Below are 23,868 nucleotides of genomic sequence, written 5' to 3'. Positions count from 1 at the left end.
TTGGATGTGTATTTTGTGGTAGACTTATAGCTGTACAGTTTAATCATGTCATAGCATCGCAAGATCAAGAGCTGTTTACGTGGTGAAAAAATCAATAAACAAACAAGCAGAGGCTCTGAAACGATAATAAAACAGACATATAGGCTACGGATAGATAGATAGATAGATAGATAGATAGATAGATAGATAGATAGATAGATAGATAGATAGATAGATAGATAGATAGATAGATAGATAGATAGATAGATAGATAGATAGATAGATAGACTTCCTCTTGTGGGCAGATGCAGTACTGCAGGGCGCAGAACATTCCATTCTCCTCCAAAATGTAAATCACTGGGATTCTCTTTAAATTCATTTAACAATATTGTTGTCTTATTATACTGTAATTGTTTTTATTTTAAAGATCGGCAAGGTGGCTCTTGTCAGCGGATTTATCGCAGCGAGAGAAAGAGCGAGCATGACGATGTGGGATTGTGTGGAATAAAAAGGAGGAGGGATTATCTGACCGGATAGCAAAGTGACATCAGGCCCGAAAAATGTGTGTATGTGTGTGTTTGAGGCTGCAGATTCAGACAGTGTGACTGGTAAAGAGAGAGAGAGGGAAGGAGGAGGGGGTTATAGGGAGAAAAAGGCGTTTCCATTCTCAGCCGGCGAGACGGTAAGAAACGCGCGAGCACGATCGAGTGAAAGGACGCTTAAAGTTTCCGTGGCGTCTTCGTTTATAACCACACTAACTTCATCATATTCGCACTCTAGTTTTGATTCTTTTCGCTGAAGTTTTGACTGAACTGTGTTTTTGGTAAACTGGACTTTGTATTTGGGTGGCCAAAGCGCACAGCGGATCTCATCCATCACCACACCGAGTTCATCATCATCGCTGGATCCCCGAGCGCCCGGAGTAAGTCACTCATCTATTTGCCAAAACATTCTATGGTAGCATGGCATTCTTTTCCTATCCTTTTCCTAGCATACGTACCTATATTGAATCACATCCCTTGGCCATCATTCAAATGGTAGACTACGCGTACCATGGTAGCCTACCACAGTATGCTGTTATTTTGTGCTGTGTGTTAATTAATTTTGTCACATTTAATACGCCGCCATGCAACCAGACCGCTTTCATGGGCTCGATCCGGTCCGGCTGATTCCTCGGCGAAATATGTGCGTCTTTTAATCATTTAATTACAGTTGTGTCGATGAAACAGAATCCGAAAGCCTTCCTATTGTTTTAGAATAATGACTCAATTCCTGATTTTTAAATAAATGTTTTCTTTTCTTTTTTTTATTCAGCCATGGGCTTGCATAATGTATAAGTGATTACAATTTCGGGAATTAATTGGAATTCCTGTAGATTGTCTGCATTAACCACCGTACCTTTATTATTTTCACTAACAAAATCTGGCAGTCACTGAACACTTTTGGTTTTTATTAGCTTAAGGAGCGCAGTAAAACTGCTGTGGGAGCAGTCTGGACTAACTCATAATGCAACCTCAGTCATGACAAAAACTCTCTTCCTCTTGGAGTCTAGTGCTTCCCTGTTCCTTTCACAGCCCGTTTTTTTCTTCTCGCTTGAACAAAATTAAACCAGATCCAAGTGTGCAAGTGCATGACCAGAGATGCATTATCTGGCAGTCGCACAGGTGTGTGCGTTTCCTGCACCTGGAGAATGGTTTCTGCTCTCCTATCTCATATATTGATTTGTGTTTTGCCTGTGGTAAGGGAAGGAGGCAGCTCAGCAGAAATACACTTCCCTCATTGTCCTTTTGTGTGTGTGTGTGTGTGTGTGTGTGTGTGTGTGCAGAGCTTTTCAGGCTAGGATTGTTTGCTAGCCAAAGATGCTGGAAACCTTGTTTAACAGAAACTTTAGACCAACAACAAGCCAAACCCCAGCTATAGTGTTTTCTTCCGGTCCTGGCAGTCTTCAGTTGCACATTTGGTATGGAAAATGAATACAGAATTTAAAAGAATTTAAATTCTTAAATACAGAAATACATTTCCATTTTACATATTGCATTGTCATTTTGCATATCACATTTCAAATGGAAATTGCTACCCATAAGATTTCATATGTTGTGACCCAAAAATAAGTCGCATGTCTGTTCTTGGGGAAAAAACAAATCTGAATGCAAAATAATAATAATAAATAATAATAATCTTTCATAGTTGGAATAGCAAGATACTTATCAAGGGAGAAGCAAAATGTCTTCCATATATTTTGCTACTTATGTTAAGAAACACTTTCTTCTCTTACACTTACTTGGTAAAATAGTTGAATTAGGCAGTTAGGCACTAGTTGAAGCATTGATCTAAATTTTGTTAACGTATGCAGATGTTTTTTTTTGTTTGTTTGTTTGTTTTTATTGTCCAGCAGCAACCTGTTTTATTATCTTCACTGCTGTCTCTGGTCTTTTGAGAAAAAGTTTGCTACCTTTTCTTGGATATATGACAGGAATAACTGGCATTTGCTCTTGTCCGGTCTTCATTTACATGCGTTTGGCAGATGTTTTTATCCAAAGCTGTGAACTTGCTTTCAAGTTGTACATTTGATCAGTTCATGATGGGAATCAAACTCATGATGATCTTGGCATTGCTCATGCTATACTCTATTGTTTGAGCTACAGGAATGTAATTTCCCTCCTATAAGTTTTCCATTTTTTCCATCATTTTTGATAAAGAAAATTAACTTATGAAACACTTTTCAGAATTTGAAATATACCAGTCTGAGTCAGGACCAAGTTAATTCAATTCACCAAAATTAAACTTTCTATGTAGGCTTTCACATTAAAGTTTTTAGAAAGGCGGTCACTTGCTTTTGTTCCTGTCAGTTTTTGTTGGAATTCTGGAAATGTTATTTTGTCATAATACTGAATGACACTGGATTGCAAACAAAAGCATTTGATGAGGAATGTTCTAGTGCCATGCAAGTCTCTCATGAGTACTGTTACATAAGATCCATTTGGGGTTTCAGGTTTACTGTAAAAGTGTGTGTGTGTGTGTGTGTGTGTGTGTGTTTGTGGTTGTTCTCTCTGGTAAATCTTAGTCCTGCTGTTCAATCTCCTGAGTGATAGAATGACCGTGCAATTTTACATCCGGTCCAGTCTCACTCACAAGGTCGAGCTGAATCTATCCTCTGTCGAGTGATTTAAATAGTCAAAGGTTCACAGCACATCTGATCTATAGCAATGTTTTTTTTTTAAACTGAGTGGAATGGATGCTCCAACCAGCATTTTTGCACTCGATACTGACCACCGATTTCTAGTCATCATGATCTGCCGATTGACCAGATCACTTGTTAAGATTGGTTTTTGGACTTTTGATAAAAAGGCTACCATGGTTCCAAATGCCATAACTTTTGATTGCTTTGAGATATCAACACAACATTTGGCCCAGATGCAGTTGACATCATGTCAAGCATGAATAATAATAATAATAATAATAATAATAATAAATTGCATTACAGTTTCTGGGATTTTCTCAGCAGTGTTGTAATAATGTAACATAAGAACCTCCAAACATGATCAACATCTATTGTTATAAGCCATTACTTTTAAATATATGCCACTTGAAATCACGTGAAATCATTAAAAATGCCTTCGGGGTAAGGGGTTAATAGCATAGTTATCATTATAGTTATCGTTCAGGCTACTTGTCCGGTCGGGCAAGTAAAATTCTCTTTTACTTGTCCCTTCAAAAAATCCACTTGTCCCGGACAAGCGTTAATGTCGAGCCCTGTCAAAATGATAAAAGATTATAAATATTTTATTTGATCCATGAATATTTCTAGATACCTTATTATCCGAATTGTTTCGATTGTTAGAATGAACATTAGTTTATTCTTAATCAACAGGTTAAAATTTACAACAGTGCATAACAAATTCCTTCAGATTTTCACATTGATCTGAACAAAAAAGCAGACAGGTAAATCCACTCTCTGACTGTAAATGTTGCCCTGGTAACGGCTGTACACAATCCATACAGTATTAGTTCAAAGATTCATTCCTATAATTTCCCTCAGCAGGTTGTAAAACTTCACTGCCTTCCTCCCTGTTTCCACACAAAACGAAATCTGCGCTATATGCTGCACCTCTGTGAGACTGTTGCTAACTTTGCTTAACACTGGCAAATGTTTACAGTCAGTCTTTAAAGGGGACCTATTATGCAAAATTAATGTTACAAGGTGTTTGAACACCGATGTGTGTCTACAGTGTGTATACAACCAGCCTATAATTATACAAATCCACCCAATACTTTTTTTTTATAATCCCCATAAATAATTAACAAACTCTCCAAACGCGTGGTTTCAGATTTCCCCCTACTCTTACGTAAGTGTAGGGAAGCCCCACCCCTGACTGGTGACGATCTGCCCTATTAGCATAGATCCCGCCCTGAGTGAGCCACAGTGACTGCAGTCGCCATTTCTGTTTACTTTCTGTTGGATATATACGATGTCTGTGCCAAAAAACATTACGTTCTGTTGCTGAATGTACCAACGAACATAAGAGTCTCCATAGACTCCCGGCATCTGAGTCACTGAGGACAACATGGTTGAAGTTGCTACTCGAGGATGGATCAGTACCAACTGTTCGTGATCCAGCTTACAGTCTCTGGAGCGATGGTCACGGCAGTAATGAAAGGGAGAGCGAACACGCATTTTATTGCAGTTCATACAGTTTATTACAGTAGAGTTTTTTTTACGGATAAAAATATAAAGTTAACCCGTTTATTAAGCACCCCCTAAAAAGGCATAGCCTAAATATTTTTGTTTACTGTTAGTTGTGTTTAGTTAGTGTTTTTGTGTAATTCGCTGTGTGTGTTGATGGTAATGCAAGGGAGAGAGAGAGTTTATGGATACTACTTTAATGTGCATTTCTTATGGCAAGCCTCTATTAAGGTAAGGATATCTTTGATCTAAAATGTTACTAGTAACTAAAAAATAAGCACTGTAGTTCTATTTTTTCTTAACAAGTTAGGTATAATTAAATCACTATTGGAATAAGAACTAGTATCTGATAAATAAGAACTAGTATCTAACAAATAAATACTAGTATCTTTAAAAAGGTACTAGTACCTAAAGAATAAGCACTAGTATCTAACGAATAGACACTAGTTCCTAAAAATAAGCACTAGTATACTATTCTACTAGCACTAGTATATCTATTCCATTAAGTACTAGTACTAGAATCTAATAATAAGGACTAGTAACTAATGAATAAGTACTAGTATCTAATAAATAAGTTCTAGTACCAATTTAATAGGCACTAGAATCTAATTAATAAGTACTAGTGTCTATTTAATAGGTACAAGCATCTAATGAATGAGTACCAGTCTCTAAAAAAATAAGAACTAGTATCTAATGAATAACTACTAGTATCTTTTAAAAAGGTATAGTATCTAAAGAATAGGCACTAGCATCTATAGATACTAGTATCTAAAAAATAAGTAGTAGCATGAAAATAGATACTAGTAGGTTTTAAGGATTAAATGTTAAAACGGCTTGCCATACACTTCTTGTGCTGTTTTATTCAGCTCCTACGGTGATTTTCTGGAGTAAAAACGGACGCTTCATCTTTTGTGTGATGTACAATAAACTTCATAAAGCTCATCAGTAAAGTTTTGGCCATCATTCGGACAGGGTCCACTACAACAGGCTTATACTAATAGTGGATAATAGGAAGATGACATAATTATAACCATAATTAAACTAAACTATACCTGTTCTATCGCAATGCAGCATATATTTTCTGTCTCCGTAGGCATCATTGTCCGACTCCGGTTCAAACTGAACACTGCTGACAGTTTCTGACATTTTCAATGTGTGAGATTGTCCTGTTTTGTTGCCATAGAGCTCTTGAAACTCTGCCCTCTTCTAGAAACAGGATGGGAGCACCGTCTCATTTGCATTTAAAGGGATACACAGAAAAAGTTTTTTTTAGTTTTTAGTTTTTTTTTTTTTATCATGGTTTATCGTCAAACCGGTAACTGTTTCATCTCCTAAGACGTCCTGAAAACTAAACCCATTTGAACAGGGCTTTTACCTGGTATGTGTTTTACATCTGTTTTTATGCTTTTTTTTATTATTATTTTTTAACATTGCATTAAGAATCACTGGATGGAAAGACCAAGATGTGCATGCATTCGAAAAATGTGCATAAAAAACTTTGGAGCTCATTTGAGGCAAATCATTTTTATCTAAAGAAGACATGCGCATAAACTATGATGGAAACACCTTTACCAAATAAATCCCTCGATGCGCAAACACGTGTGACTTTACCTCAACGGTGGATGTGATTGCATAACTGGAGACCGATCGCATCACACAGCATCTCAAATGTTGGTTTGGTCATTCTGAAATGCCCGAACCAAAGTCTGTCATCAAAATGAATTGGTTTAACTCCCTCCCAGAACCGTCTCACATGATTGCGTCCCCAAACACCAGGCATTTTCAGGTAATATAACCTGAAAGCTTTTATTGGGTTTCGTCTGCGTGCTCTGAGCCGCAACTCATTTATGATGGAGGAAAAAAGAGAAAGTTTCTTCCCATATTTGCAGCAACATCCATTTTTATTACAGATATTTATGCCAGTTCCCCCAGGAAGTGATTTTTTTTTTCTTATGAATATGGAAACGGTGCTTTATTCACAAATGTTTTATGCAATATTCCATTTTTTTACGCACAAGTTAAATTCTAACTTCTGATGAAACATAGCTATTGTACTGTAAATGTGCGCTGTAGAACATCTTTAGGAAGTTGTTCAGACTGCAAACACATCAAAGGATAAAAAATAACAAAAATCCGTGGACTAACGGTTGCTGAGTGGCCAACCAATCTGCCCTCTGCAATTTCTCTCACATTCACATACTGAGATGCTCGCAGTTACACACTCACAAACACATGCACACAGCACCCTCATAATTCTCTCCCTCTTCAGCCAAATGAAATGTCTCGCTGGGAATAATTGGATTTGATAAGACCTGATTCAGTTCAGACTTCTGCACTCAAATTGTGGTGGTACTGAAAGCATCTGCCAAGGACCGAAGCACAGTATGTGTGTTTGTGTTTGAGTGATGGTGGGTGTTGAAGTGGGAGTTATTAAGTAATGGCAATGTAATGTAACCTGTTTACAGCACACTGTGAGCTAATCTTTCCATTTGTTAATTTACAGAAAACTGAACCAATATTTCTGATAAAATCGTTTACAGAATACTTTAAACTGAACTTTCATTTGTTAGTTTACAAAGTATGGTGCACTGATCACTGAATACAGTGTTCTGGGAGTTTTATTTCACAAAAGCTTTTGAAATTCAGGTAATTTTCTCTTCCCTGATCGATTAGATTGTCAAAAGATTTACAGGGCTATTAACTAAAACTAAGCCTATAACACAACAACAACAACAACAATAATAATAATAATAAGAATAAAACTATCAAACAAACAAACAAACAAACAAAAAAATGTTACTTGAAATAAAATCAACTAGTTGCCAAAGCAACATTTCATTTAGTCAATGCTTAATGTAGTAAAATACTAAAAACTAAAAATTTGAAAATATTACATTTTGAAGATTTGAAATATTAAAATAAAACTAGTAGATTCTCATTGATACTAAAGTAACACAGAAATTTTAATACAAAATATGCAATTGAACAAATGGATAAAGTAATAGGTTTTTTAACAAGCTACTCTTAATCAAAGAATAATTATAAAATTGATATTTCAGCCAGAAATAAAAATTCAGTCATCATTTACTCACCCACATGTCGTTCCACACTTGTATACTTGTATGAGTTTCTTTCTCCTGTGGAACAAAATAGTATTTTTGGCAAAATGTCTTGTTTTTTAGCCATACTGTGAAATTCAGTGAGGTCCCGAAGAACATTCTATTGTATAGACCAAAACAAATAATATCAAATTTTTTGTTCCACATGATTGTTTCATTTTTATGTGTGTGAATTCTCCCTTTAGGCTTTGATCAAATTACCTGATACTAGCTAGTGTAACTCACAGCAGATTTCATTTTCACAACACGGTTTAGATAAAGCGGATGGGAGTTGTCATAGCAACGGCTTTCCTATACACTCAATGATGTCATGTTTGATGATGTGTGGATTAATTGATCTTTAGTCTGACTCTGAAGGCACAGCATCTCTTTTGAAAGGACAGAACCATGTTAATCCTGACTGGGAATGAGTGTTACTAAAGATACCGATCTACATGAAATAACAATGAGCAATACATTTTTTAAAGCATTTATTAATCTTTGCTAACGTTAGTTAGTAAAAATCTAATTGTTCATTGTTCATGTTAGTTTACTAATGTTAACAGAAACAACATTTGTTTTTGTTTTTTAAAATGTAATAAATGTTGTATACTTTTGACCAAGATTAATAGATGCCGTATAAGTATTTTTCATTGTTAACTATGAAAATATTTTTCAAATTTATTTGTCTTCTATGCTCTGATGTTTGTACAGCACTTTGGTCAACCCTTGTTTTTAACTTTTTATTTTTTTTAAATGTGCTTTATAAATAAAAATAAGTTAATGTTAACTAATATTAGTGATGTTAACAAATGAAACCTTATTTTTAAGTATTAAATAAAAAATAAATCATAAAAGAATAGTCTTAATTGTGAGCCAAAGTGAAGAATGGTGAATAATAATATGGTAATAGTTGTCAGAGCAAATTTACACTCCTAATACAAATGAAAGCCTTTGATGGACAGTGAAACAAAATAAAACTCATGCAAAAATGAACTAGAAGATTATGAATGACACATTCATATTGTTTGTGTAGGTGTGTCATCCTTTGCTGTAAGTGTTTGTAGATTAAAATAATTCATGGTTATGTGTAATAACTGTCACTGCTCTGACATGCACTCTAAACTGTCTAACCTATAAAGCAGTATGACATCTCGCTATCTGATATCTCAGCACGAACCCTGAGCTGTGTGAAACTGACAGCCTACAAACCATCTGACCGAACGGCACACGACTCCCACTCAAACTACATTAACCACAATCCCCTGTGTGGCACTGAGTCAGAGAGAGAGAGCCATCAGGACACACAGTAGTGTCCTCTACAGGATCTGGCCTGAAATCATTCAGATTTTACACTTCATATTGGCAGAATTACTCTGAAACACAAAAACAGTTGGAGATGCATCATGCATGTCATGAGAAAGCCAACATACTGTTCTTTCATTTAAAGTCACCATGAAATCAAAATGCACAATTCTTATTTTTTTATGGAATAATATTGCAGTATTTATTATACATGATTTATCATCTGTGTACGTACTTATTATATACATAATTGTTTAATTCATATGCCTCATAATATTTAATCAAAATGACTTCCCCTTCCTCTTGCAACAATATCTCGTTTTCTCTGATGACGTGTTTACTGGTGTGAGGGTGGGACAACCTGTCCGATAGCAAACCACAACCATCCAATCAAATCCCCTTTGACAAAATCAAGCCCCGCCCTACATTTGTTCTTGTTCCAGAAACCATTTCACTTCGGATAAACGTCACATTAGGGAAGACCATCACAACTTACGTTTCTGTCTGCTTATCTATCTTTTAAAACTTTAAACATTTACACTGTTCTCAGGCCAACATCAAAATGTGTTTACACATTGTACTATCTAGCTCCAAAATGTATTGCACAAAGTTTTTTTTTTTAAAAAAACTCCAGATTTGGCTTAGTTAGATACCATAGTACTGTGGTACAATGCTTTATATGTGATATTAAATGATATAGAATTTTAGCTTTGATTTTAGGAATACAAATCGTATGGAAATTCTGGTCTTAATTCTAAATGTGATTAATTTGTTATTAAAACTTAAAATCTTAGTCATATAACCAACTCATGAGCAAATATTGTTGTGTGCAGCCAGAGTTTGGCAAAGTTGAATTTTAGCTCCCAGTGCCTATTTCATCACTATTTGCGGTTTCTGCGAAGCTGTGACTTTGTGTGTAAGTTTAACTTTGTATGCCGCGGGTAGGTGTAATTGGCTGAAGACACAATATGTACCATCAGATAAAATGCAGCAGCATCCTAATGAGGAACAAAATCAATAATAAAATTGACTTCTGTATGTGTGCGGGAGTGTGTGGGAGTTTGTGTGAGAATACAGCGAAACTCTGCAACAGCCTCCAAAATATCTGCTGACAGTGTGGAGGAGGGACAGAGAGAGAAGGAGATTGAGAAATGAACAGAAGATGATGGCCCAGACTGGAGAAACACCAGAGATGAGTGAAAATAGACAATGAGCAAATTTGTCTTTCTTTGTCTTTGTCTGAAAGTTTAAAAGATTATGACTATCTGGAATGAAATGCTTGCACACTATAGCACAGTAGTTACTGCACACTGCCTTCAATAAAACAAAGTGAATGTATGTATAATAATAATAATAATAAATACTGACAAACATTTATGGCAAACTAAAATATACTTATGTCATTTCTATTTTGTACATGTAATGATGTAAAATATAACTTTAAATGTAATACTGAATAATTGTACACTAATCAAGTACTTAACATGTCTTTGTTTGTTGTCATGCGTCTTCTTTGTTCAGATTCCCGCCACTCGTTTGTCTCCTTGGTTACCGTTATCATTAGTTCATATGTGTCAGCTGTGTGTGATCAATTATCCTCGTTTGGGTTCTCTAAGGCTGCGTTTACACTTGGCATTAACATGCGATCAGCGTGTCCAGGTTTGGAGGTAGTCGAGGACGCATTGTAATCGGAACTCAGTGTAATGTAAACGCAATCCAACCATCGTGTCTGCATTCACAGGTGGACGCCACACAATCCCCGCCCACTGTCATTATTCCCCCTCCTCTCTCCGGAACTGAGAGCTGTGTGTTATTTGTTTTGTTTTTTTGCCATACAGTCGAGTGCGAAGTACTTCGAAAATATACTGAAATGACTTTGCACCGGAGCCATCCTTTTTTTATTTTAATTTTTTTTTTTTTTTTTTTACGGGAATGCGAGATCCCATCTGTTATCCAGATGCAGACGCCACTTGATGTGGACAGGTGTAAACGCACCGTGTCCTGATCTGCTTGATCAGATCACGGTGATTGCATGTAAATGCCAAGTGTAAACACAGCTTAAGTTGTTCCCTCACCTGTACTCCTTGTCTGGTATTGTTGAGGGCAGTTAAGGGCAGTTTTTATTACAGTGCTGTGTTAACTGTGTCTTTACAAATAAATTATTTTCAAAAATCTTGAAGGGGGGAGAGGTCCTCGCCCGGGGCCTGGCTCGCGCCTTCTGCTGCTGGTCCGATATATCCAAAACATCTGATATATTTGCCATTAGAACAGATAAACAGTAATTTTCTGAGTGAGAAAAGTGTAAACAAGACACATGGAAGCCAGGAACATGCTAGAGATGCTAACAGGCTAAAGCTGGTAGCAGATGTTCAGGAAATTGGATAAAACTATATCAATGCGGTCCGATTGTTTTTGATAGAATACTATTGGGGATATGTTCACCCTCTGTAGAAAGAAAATATTGTAGTTTTTAAAATAGATGTTAAGAAGAAAACAGAGGATTAAGAATCATCTTGATGGAATACTTCAAAAGTGTAGGCTACTTCTGTAAAGCAAAGATAATTAAAACATTATGAATTAAAATGTATGTTGAAGTAAAGCTTTTAATTTGACTATTACAAAGTGCACTTTTAAAAGTAATAAACATAGTCATGAAAGTATGCTCTCTTTAAAGGGATAGTTCACCCAAAAATGAAAATTATTTACTCACCCTCAAGTTGTTCCAAACCTGTATTGATTTCTTTCTTCTGCTTAACACAAAATTTCATTTTTTGGGTGAACTATCCATTTGAAGTGCACTTAAATGGTATTTTATTTCATTAATATTATATAATCTGCAAATGTAGTTTTTAAAATATACTTTTAAGATTTGAACTTAAGCAACTTCACATGCAATACAATTAAGCACACTTTTTTTGTTAGAGCAGCTATTCTGTGTGGTTAGGTGTGTTTTTTGTAGTCCCCACTAAACGACTAGTTGGTTGTTGCATAATTAGTCGACCATCTTAAACCATTCCTACTTCTGTTGAAGTAACATGTTATTTGTGTGCTTACTGGATACCTGAGATGAGATGATCTCACTGTCTGAACGGAGATGCAAATGTGCTCTTATTTAGTCTCTTTATAACCCAGGGTGTGTAATTGCTGCACACACACATTCACTGGCACTAGTTTCTCATTTCTTTGTCTTTTGAACTCTCTTTCTCTCTCCCATACACATCGAGCGAACGTCTGTCTTGTTCTCCCTGAGGCAGTGATATTTTCAGTGTTAATGAAGTAAAAGCTTTCTCCTCAAATATGCCGTATCTCTCTCTGTCACATGGACAGAAATGGCTTGATGAATTCGAGCCATTTATACTTCACAAAATAACACAAGACATAAGTAATGACATTCATTAAACAACCGCAGCTAAGGATATACGGTAAGTTTATTTATTTCTGCTTTCCTTATGAAACCCAGCTGCCACAATTTACTTTTCTTAAAATAAAATGTGGAAAATAAAGAAGACATCTGTTCGATGACTCATCAGAAGCAGAGCTTTGAATGAGCTGATGCCTGTGATCTAAGCTAGGTTTTTCTGGCAATGTAACTGATGTTTGCCTGTAAAAAAAAAACAAAAACAAAAAAAACAAGAGAAGAGTGCTTAATTCTATTAAATGTGCACTTGTGTACTTCAAATATTAAAAGTATATTTTTTGATATTTTTTTTATTTTTATCCATGAAATAAAAGGCAACTTAAGTGTACATAAAGATAGTAATATTTAAAGATTTAATTATTAATGAATACTTCATTCTTAACACACTTAAGTGCTTTTTGTAATAATGCCAAATTATATGTAAAATATATTCCAATCTTAATTGGCTACTGTTGTCAGGTGACATCATGAGCTTTGTCTTAAAGGTGCTCTAAGCTATGTTGGGTGACGTCACTTCTTGTTGACGTTCGAAGTATTGTCAAACAAAATGGAGGCTAGCTCTACCCTCCCTCCTCCTCATCCCGTCCCCTCCCCCTCCCTTCCGTGCTTCCTGAAACAGGCTTTTCCGATGTAAATTCGGGACTTTGCGCGTTCCGAGGTCCTTCTCATTTTTCCTCTTCTTTGCTATTTGTTCATCGGAACGTTGTGTCGGCCATATCAAAATTCAAGAGAATATAATTCTAACGTTAGTTGTCGTTGTCTAGGACATCTCTCCTCTAGCTAACTTCCCTCTTCATGCTTCTCTCTCCTCCACTCTCCACACCCCCCTTCATGTGCACATGCACCAACCCCCACCCCCACCCCCAAATCATTCTTGTCGGTTATTGGCTGGAACACTGTTTGTTATGTTTCGTGGTGCAGGTTGGCCCAGTTTGTTTTTGCTGCTGTTTGTGGAGCCTGGGCTTTCTACAGAGACCGCGTTTTTTTACAGTGTGTTCAGGGGACAGGCAGCTAGCGGATAGTGAGATGTTTGCTATATGTGACCAAAAATGTTTCAGCTTAAACAACGTGTGACATCGCTTAGTGCACCTTTAAGGAAGCCATTTGTGTGTAAAGCTGAGTGTGTAAACTTTCTGTTTGTTTGTAGCTACAGTAGGAGTAAAAAATATGTCTAGCAAAGCAATCAGGAAGTATGTGCCGCCATATCAAAGCTGGTTGCTCTCATTGTGACCGCTTTACAGTGAGCAAGCTCCGCTTCCACCTGGAATTTTTCAAGGGGTATGTGAGCCAGGTGTCTGCGCCCTTCGGATAGGGTCCTGTGGCTGCCGAGGCACCCCGATGATTATGATCATGGGGTATGATCATTATGATAGAGTTAGCAGATGAGCTTGAGATGGTTTTCTCTGGCATTACTTGTTTGCTTCTTAGCTCTCATGCCAGACCCGGAAGCCCGCTTGGAGGGTTCTTCCGCTCTGGCAGAGAGCATGTTAATGGCCCGGTCTAGTTCTCAGGAACTAGACGTGATGGGAGTCGAGACAGATGTGCTGAGTAAGTCGGCTTCCTCCCTTACCCCCACAAATGAGGAGCCGGTTAACGTAATGATCTGTGACTGCTGCACACACATAAACCAAAACATAACATAAATGTCCAGGCCTGGTCCTATCTCATCCTTTACTTCTGTCGCTCCCCCTTTTATGCTTCCAAAGCTCCTTCTTGAGAGATTCAAGACCGGTGCAGCGCACAGGTGATGCTCCTTATCAATCATGCCACCGTCTTCGCGCCTTTCTCTCACTGCTCTCGGCCCCCGCCCTGCTTGCCACACACATTATTTAGCACACTGATCTAAATATGGATACTTTAACTGTCACACACCTTTGTGCCATTCCTGGAAACAGTTCCTGTTTGACTGTAAATACAAGTAAACCATACCTGGCATTTCCGAGGTGTTTTCTTCTTCTTTTGACATGTACTGAAGAAAAACCTGCCCCACCATCAGTAGTCAGTGATTCAGTGGGGGGAGGTCTGCATTAACTCTATTAAACCAACTGTGTTGTCGCAGACATATCAGACCAAGCTGTATTCATGTTACCTTAACTTCAACCGTTTGCACTATTAAAACAATTTGAATTGTTCCAGTAGACAGCATGTGATTTATGGTAATTTCTTGCTTTCCGTCAGCAAATGATGGCAGCTTTTTGGTAAAGTGGAAAGGAAAGATTTGAACAGAGAGATACGGAGCATGGCAGGTTAGAGAGTCTTGCTTTGCATAAAATAATAAAAGAAATGAACAATAACATGGCGAAGAAGGATTACACAGCACAAGATGCGATTGGGATGATATTTCATGAGATATGGGAGGAGGCTGAGGGAGACTCTTTCGCATGTGGTGTGTGTATGTGTATATGTGTCCGTGCGTGTATATGCTTGCATACTTGCAGACCTTTTTAGCTTCAGGTTCTAAAGGGTCAATCTGGGAATAAAGGAGAATTTGCTTGATTAAAAAATGAGTGAAGCAGTGGTTGAGGTTATGTTTACTCCCTCCTGTATGAATATTTCGCCCCTCCAGACATTGATTATGAAATTCAGTAAGTCTGTTGCAGGGGTTAGGCTTCATTTGAATTACATCATACAAATTTAATAAAAAAAGTGAAGCATGTGCTCTCTCCAGCATTTAACTGAGAATAAGAGATAATATTTGTTATGACTGTTCACTCGAAAAAAATCAGACAAGTGCAGTATTGGTTCAGATAAAATAAATAAATTTAACTGTTCAAATCTGACATTTTTGTTTTTATAAGAATAATCACTTTTGAGAGAAGTCTCAATGTTGTATGTTGTAAACTCGTAGTTACAGAGATCACATGAATGTGTCACATAATTCACGGTATAAAATCTGCAACTGCAAGTCATTTGTTTTCCTTTTGTCTGACACACACACATTTGAACTCACTGTCTGTCCTTTTAGAACAGCCTATCAGTACCATCACACACACACACACACGCACACACACACACACAGACACAGACAGAGGCTGTCTATGCACAGAGTGTGAGGATCCTATGTGTGTCTGGGCAGTTTCTTCACATGTGTTTTGTCTCCTCTCCGTGACTAAACTCTTAACACCCCTCCACAGGGCCCCAATCCACACGCACACACACACACACACACACACACACATTTTGGGTTTCTGTGTTTTATGGCTACTTTCCATAGACATAATGATTTAATGATCTTTATACTGTACCAACTGTATATTCTATCCTCTAACCCTACCCCTAAACACAGCCCTCACATAAAACCTTACTGCCTTTTCAAAAAACATCATTCTGTATAATCTATAAGCTGTTTTCCTCATGGGGACCAAAAAATGTCCTGGTCCTTGTAAATACTAGTATTACTATAGTTGTGGGGACATGGTCCCCAGAACGTATGATTTACCAGGACCACACAAATACTTACAACGTGTACACCGGACGCGACCGTTGACGTGTCGCATCACGATGCAATATCTAGAAGCTGTTTACACTAGTTATTATAGTTATGTACTTTGTTGTGCTATATAAAGTCTATATAAAAATCTATATAAAGATTAAAAAAAAAACTAATAAAAATGACAAAACACAACAAAATAACTAAAACTTTTTGACAATTAAAACAGAAAATATAAAAATAAAAACTCAATTTAAAATATGGTGTCTTACGCTCTCATTCATCTCACACATTCCCAGTGTCTCTTTTTTTTTTTGCAGCCGCTTTTCACGTATCGTCATGGCAACGCTACCTTTAGCCGGCGATGACATGTTCTTCAAGGACAGAGATCCGTGAGTGTGTGTGAGTGAGTGTGTGTGTCCAAAATTCATTCACCCTCCACATGGCTGATGTCCCCATAACAACCATCCCCGCTTGCCTTTCAGCCTGGAGACTGTAACCTAGCAACAAGCAGGAGTTTTACCCCTACCCCACCCCCACATTGACGCTCCCACCAATGAGATCTCTTTAATAAATCTGTTGTTTCTCTTAGACACCAATAAGACTGAATGGAGAGAAATTCAGTTTGTCAGATGTTTCTTGTGAGGGAAAAGACCCCAGTAATCTCAGATTTAGGGTTTCAGATAACAATGCAACAATAATGGTTATTAGATATGGTATTTTCTTGTGATAAATTAATTATAATTGTTGAAGTAGACTTTATTTTTCAGTGTCATCATCAGTGGATGATGAATTATTCTACAAAGGTTTACTGTCTTTAAAAGATCATTACTCCTGTCAAGGTGAAAGTCAATGATAGCATGCATAATTTTAATTATAAAGGGAAAGCAGGATTAGTATTTCAGTATTATTTTAGATTATTTTCTTCTTCTGGATTCATTTTGAAAAGTCTGAAATCAATAGCAAGTTAACATTACTGCATATGGCACAGTACAATTGCAAATGTTTGGGATCAATATTTATTTTTGGTTACAGTTGTAACAAAGACATTCCCTTTTGAGGGAACAACGCTGTTCCATAATGTTGACGATATGGGAACATTCATTCCCACTATGCCATACTGATCAAATGCCTGCCCAAAAGTTGTGAATTATAACGATCACAAAACTTAAGTCACAAGCACTTGAGAGCCTGGGGTAGCCTTCCATGTCCAGGCTATAGAACCTGATGAAGGTGTGTGGAGAGGACCATTTTGCCACATCACAAACAACTTGAAGGGAAACCCCTGACAACAATGTCTTAGAGGAAGTCATACTCCTAGTAGAATGGGCTCTAATGACTAAGGCGTCTGTCGTTAGCATCTTGCGAAAGGAGGCCCTCAGCACAGGAACCTGGGCCAAGAACCAAGGCTTCTTCCACATCACTAGGGTACGAAGGCATTTGCACGTTACTCTGATAATGCGAAAGGGGTTGCCCCTCCAGGAAAACCCCTCAGTCTTGAGTCGCTACTCTTCTTGGCAAGAGAGACATGTTATATTGCCTCTTTCGCCAAAAGAGACAGTACTTCCTGCTCCAACACCTGAGCCTGCTCTGCACTGACCACTTTGTACTCAAAATTCGCAGGACCCACAGAGACATATTTGCCAGAAAGTAATGATAGCGAGTCACTTCTGCAATGTTCTCATGTTTAGACCCAAAAGAATCACATTGGACACGACTGCCATGAGTCCCAACAGTCTCTGAATTTTTTTACAATGATGGCTTAGCCTAGCCCGATCTTGCCTATGGCTGAGAGAATCGACTTGATACGAGTAGGAGACAGACATGCCTGCATCGTAGTTGTGTCCTATATCACTCCTAGAAAAGTTGATCTTTTTAATGGAGAAAGCACATTCTTCTTAGAGTTTAATCATAACCCCAAGCACCTCATGTGCTTGGACTAAGCAAGAATAAATCAGTCATAAATGTAATTCAGAACGCACACAAATGCCCTGGAATCACAATGTAGCCAGAGCTGGATTTATGCACTTTGTGAAGGTGTGAGGTGACAAGGGTAGCCTGAACGGAAGACAATAATTGGTAAGCTTTGCCCCCGACAGCGAACCTAAGAAACTTCCTGTATTGAGGAAGGATGAATTGAGAAAGCAAGCATTTTCGATTGTAATAAACCCCTCCTCTGACTTGATTTGGAACACAATGGTCTGGTTTTACAGACAGGGCTTAGACTAAGCCAGGAGTAGACCGTAAATTAGGACATTTAAGTATCTTTTATAAACGTGCCTTAGAAAAAAACATAACATTACTGTTGTGCATCTTGAGACAAAACAATGACACTGACACATTTTACGATATGTCAATGAAAGCTTTAGCGTAATTTCTGCCAGGAAGACTCAATCGTTAAGTCACTTATTACCTTCACATCTAACCAATAATGTTCTAATACTTGCAGTATAAAACATCGGTACTCACACATGCCTGAGTTTGCAGATGCTGACGCAAACAATTACCTCCGTCCTCCCCATCACAACCAGGATGGTCCCTTCCCCTCCATCCTCCCCACCACCAGGGTTGGGGAGTAACGGAATACATGTAACGCCGTTATGTAACCAGGATACAAAAATCCAGTAACTGTAATCCGTTACAGTTACGTCAAAAAACGTAGTAATCAGATTATAGTTACATTTTGAAAAAAGGGGGAATACTTTCAGGATTACAATGGTTTCATTTAAAACTAAATAAATAAGTATTTCGGCATAATAACACTATTGTAAGCGCTGCTTGATTATACAGTAGTTCCTGGTTCTGTTGCCAGTAATGACTCACGTGTGCCACGCGCTGGTGCATGTGCAAATAACAGCTTTCTACAATCTCCTCAAATGCAGATTGAATCACTGCTGCTAGTAGAAACGACGCTGCCTGCGGGTAAAATCGCTTTTAATTCATGTAAATTCCGCTGCTATTTTGTAGAAATTAGGAGAGTAGCTTTTTTAGTACTCAAAATGTCTTTTCTTAATCTTTTCTCACGTAACGGGATGTTCGCTGTCTAGGTATAGTAGGGGAACTCCCACTGCCAACGCCACAAGTTCAGTCAGGCAAATTAAGAAAGATCACGGCTTTAGTCAACATGTAGGCCTATTTTAAATAAACTAAATAAACTAATATGTAGATTGTGTAAAATTTTTAAAGGTCCCATTCCATGGATTATTTTTATTATTTTATAATGTTTCCAGGGGTGCCCTTATAATGTTAGTATGTTTTTTAGATCAAAAATTGTTATAATTTAGAAATAAAAGGCATATTTCCTAGCCTGATTTCATTCCCTGGTTTGAACACTCTGTTTGAAGGGGCGTGTCTGCTGTGAGACTTCAGTGTAAACGCCCTCTGCTGTGATTGGCTGACATGCTTGCATATGAAATATCTGGCATTACATGTGGAACTATCTGGAAAACTTTTACTATTACAGCTATTATACGTTTTTACTATTATAGCTATCGGGATTAACGAATCATGAGAAGTTTTTTAAGTATTTAGATCTATTTCAATCACATAAAAGGTTGCAGTGATGAGCATTGAGCAGATGACAGTCTGTTGATCGCGTGAAAGATCTTATCATTGCAACGCAGTTTCTGCACTCTTACTAATGATTTCACCAATGCAAACATGAGGTATATAAATACAGTAAGAGCTTCGTTGTGCAGTGTAACAGCGTCATTGATTTCATAACGAGTTTTGGCAAGAGTCCAGATAAATTCGCGCTGTGTCACCGACAGCAGCTTGGGCGATTGGAAAGGGATTGTTCTTTGATCGCTTTCTGTATATTAATCACAGTTTAAGTAAGATTATTTTCATCCTACTAAGAGAAACGAACGATGTGAAGAGTGATCGCTACTTCCATATTAAATCACTACTTACCGCTTGCTGGAATATAGTTGAAATAGTCCCCTTCGTCAGTATGAAACGCTGAGAGAAGTCTGCTTGATATTATTCCAGGTTAGAAAAACAGTCCGTGGTGAAATGGACAGAGCAAACTAACAACTTCGAATTAAACTTTTGCGGTATCCGATTATAGATAAACATCAACCACGTCTGTTGACATTTCGCCATCAATACGCCTGTGTTCCTGTGGGCGGAGGTTACGGTTCTAGTGACATCACTAAAGAAGGAAGTAGAGGGATGTAGTCCAATCCAGCCGTTTTTTGTAGTCAACTTCTGTTAAATAAAATATCTCGCTTGGCATTGAACTTTGAGCTTTATAATTTTACAGATATTATTTATACTCTAACAACAACATTACACACTAACTAAAATTTGAAACATGGGATCACATAGAACGGGACCTTTAAATGTTGTGTTTTTATTTTTTAGTTAAAAATTAGTTACAAATAAAACAAAATAATCTGTAATACCATACATTAGCCACTAGATGTCTGTATAGCCCTTTACATAAATATATATTAAGGCCTGTGTGTATATTTTGAAAATATTGTACACTGGACCAAATTCTTAATAAATAAAAGTTTTTTAATTTAAAAAAAAAATATATTTCTTCTTGCTTGACTTTATTTATATACGTGACCTTGAAGTAATCCAAAAGTAATCAGTTACATTACTTTCATATTATAGTACTTGGATTACGTTACTGAATACTTTTTTTATGAAGTAATTTGTAACTGTAACGGAATAAATTTTTAAAGTAACCCTCCCAAGCCTGCCCACCACCACCAGAATGGTCCCTTCCCCTCCATCCTCCCCACCACCACCAGGATGGTCCCTTCCCATACCTCCCAGGGGGTCGGCTGCGCCCCTGCCTTCGTCTTCAGGCAGGAAATGCAGATTCCGCTACCCTCGGATTGTGCGCTACGGACGGGGCCTATGCCAAAGAACTTTATAAATATTTGCTTGCTGGGCTGTTAATAAATATATGCTTTTGTTACATCATTTTATCTCCTGAGTCTTTCTTGTAGAACGGCAAGTTGCATTCAGTGAAGACAGCACAAATATACATTTAGTCTGGGACTAGGCTTAAGTCTTGTCTGTGAAACCGGGCAAATAAGTTTCAGCGTTAGCATCTTGAACCTCTTGAAAAGTCTACAGAGTACCGGTTATACAAACCAGAGTCTCCCTCAGGAAGAGGGACATGTTCTGTGGCCTCTTTTGCCAAAATAGCCTGTACGTCCTGCTCTAACACCTGGGCCTGCTCTGCACTGACCACTTTGGACAGTACTCCAAATTTGCAGGACCCACGGAGCCATATTTGGCAGAAGTTGCCATGCTACGAGTGCCACCTTGACCCTCTGTTTCTCTGAGGAGGGCCTCGAGTAGCAACACTCTGCTTCTATAATTTACAAAACCCATAGAGTCACATTTGGCAGAAATAGTCATGCTGCCAAATAGTCTAAAAAAGATACCAGCCTACACCAAAGGTCAGTCTCGAAAGACCTGCTTGCCTGCAGGGTACAACCGAACATACTTCTCCAACACCCTTCTTGGAGGGTGTGAGCCTCCCAGTTCTGCAATATTTCCGGGGATGAAGACTGGGCCAAAAGCTCACTGAAAACCGCTGCCCCACGAAACACTAGAGGTTGTGGGGTTGGCATACTGGCCTCCCGAGGGCACAGAAGAGAAGTGGGCACATTAAAACTTATCTTAAAGGAAATATGAATAATAAATAATCTTATAACTAATTATAATTAATTTAAAATGCTTGGATTAGTTAATAAAATGATCTTGATGTAGCATAATTCATATTCAATCAATTAACCTGTTTGTCCAGTGAACACTCAGTATTAATCATCTATACACTGTCAGAAAGGGATATTTTTTGTGGCCAACTCTTTCTTACTGAGTACAGTGCTACTCATAACATGCAGCTGTGTTAAATGGGCTTTGTTTTGCAAGCAGTGACCACATAATTAACACTGTGAATGTGCACAAAAGTTTTATTTTACGAAACCACAAACATAAGTAGTCTAAACAAACACATACACACAAATCACACATACATGGGTAAAATGGAAAGTGAAAGTAAATGAATGAAACAGAAACAGGAGAATGAAGCGTATGAGTCAGTTAAACACCTGAACGGAGCCATCAGCAACTTGATAACAAGGGGTTATAAAAGCTTATACTAAACTCTGTTTAGTTAGTTAAATTTACGTTATACTTGCAATGCCTAAGTTATTGAACAAGCGTCCGGATGCAGTCTCAGATTAAAGACTTGATGGGTCAATACTTTGATAGTGGTGAAGTTTGGACAAATGCTGGTGTGCCTTTGCTGCCATTGTAACCAGAGGGCTGGTAGCTTTGTTTCAAAGCAGCTTTATAGTGATAACAGGAAACACTATGATGCAACAATTAACTGATGCAAACAGTTAATTGTTCAGCAGAAGTCAGTTCAGTGTTTTAATTCAGTAATGTTGTAAATGTAGCGTAGGCAGGGAGACATACAGATCTTAAATTGCTTTTTAAATTGCTTAATTGTTTTAGTAAAATAATAATGGGACAAGCAACACCAAAAAAGACAAACGATTCCCACAGAACACTTACTGAAGACACAGAAGCTGACGATGTTTGGTCTGGATGTCCTTTATAGCTTCCGGGTGCACTTTTCCCAAATCACGGAAGTGACCTCGACATCCTGGTTAGCGGTAGCATAAGCCATCAGGCAAGTGTTATTTAAATAAACTCCTGATGTACTTAACTTTCCAATGCCTCGTTTTATGAGTACAGAATCTATTTTTACTACTGCAGAAGTTTGGTACCATTCTGGCCAATATAAGTGGGGTAATTTATGAGATACAACCTTGCATCCAATAGCTCCTGCACTAAGCCATTCGGCTGATATCTCTAAATAAGCTCTAACTTTAATAATGTTCGACCAAGGGAAAAATGGTTTCTGGGGCGGTGTTTGGCTCGAGGTCATGGTGCAAAGGACCCTAGGTTGATTTTACTCCGAACCATCCCTTTAAGGTACTGAGAGGAAGAGCAAATATAATTTAGAAAATTTCAATTAGTTTGGGATGTAGGGTTCTATGACATTTTTTTTCCCCCAAATAACTTTTCATATTCCCAAAAAATTTTCCACCATTCAATTTTTTCTGGTTTAATAGTTTAATTAGATTTTAGTAATAAAACTAATTAATTGAATTCATAAACCTTAAATTTATTCAAATGTTTACAATGAGAAGGCCCCTTGAAATGTTTAATTTTATTTCTGGATTTATGATTTACAAATGTATTATCAAAAATGCTGGTAATTAAATGAAGGCATAAAACATTAAAATGCAATCAATTGAAATGGAACAATTCCTTTTGTTAAAAAAAAAAAAAAAATGCTGCACAACAGAAGTTTACTGATTAAACTAAAACATGGAAGAAAAAATTATATTCCTCAAAAAAGATGTAATAATTTTATTGTTTTATTATTATTATTATTATTACTACTACCAGTACCAGTACTACTACTACTTTTATAGTACTAATTTATTTAATGTATTTATTTAAGTTTTTTTGGTGGGCTGTAGTGAAGAGCTTTGTGTTTCTGTGTGTGTCTGATGATAGTTTTCTTAATGAAATGGTGAATTAATGACTCAGAGCAGCTCTGGAGATGAAGTTCATGTGTTCATGTCCTCATATAGTGAGACTCTGAAAACACCATGACTGTCACACATGCTTGAGTTTGTGTAGTAGACCAAACTGAGACAACATGCAGACTTCAATAGCAGTATTTAATATTTACAGACACTAGTCCATTTCGCCATTTGATTAAGTGTACAGCCCTACTCTGATTTATTAATCTAAAATATTCAACGTATGTTCCAGACTGTTTGCATTCAGAAATCCTGAGTCATGACCCGCACACATCCATGTCTCGTCCTCGCTCTCTGACATCTCTATGCATCACACATCTGCCATTCATCGCATTCCTGTGCTCTGCATCGGCATGATGCCAGAC

General features: G+C 37.5%; 1 protein-coding gene and 1 long non-coding RNA gene across 2 annotated transcripts in view; one reads left to right on the top strand and one right to left on the bottom strand.

The window, feature by feature from the left end:
- Positions 1-23,868, bottom strand: part of LOC307155625 — an 821,100-nt gene that overhangs the window by 638,526 nt on the left and 158,706 nt on the right. The gene's annotated exons all lie outside the window — the stretch shown is intronic.
- The window catches only part of pea15 (proliferation and apoptosis adaptor protein 15), a 56,917-nt gene continuing 33,537 nt past the window's right edge, over positions 489-23,868 (top strand). The window contains exon 1 of the mRNA XM_079866406.1: positions 489-901. The gene's annotated coding sequence lies outside the window, so the exon portion shown is untranslated. The remainder of the gene's footprint in view (positions 902-23,868) is intronic.

The sequence above is a fragment of the Squalius cephalus genome (assembly GCF_949319135.1).
Source record: "Squalius cephalus genome assembly, chromosome: 3".
In the NCBI taxonomy this organism is placed as follows: Eukaryota; Metazoa; Chordata; class Actinopteri; order Cypriniformes; family Leuciscidae; genus Squalius; species Squalius cephalus.
The sequence above is the reverse complement of the archived record's forward strand: the minus strand, read 5'-3'. Positions and strand labels throughout refer to the sequence as shown.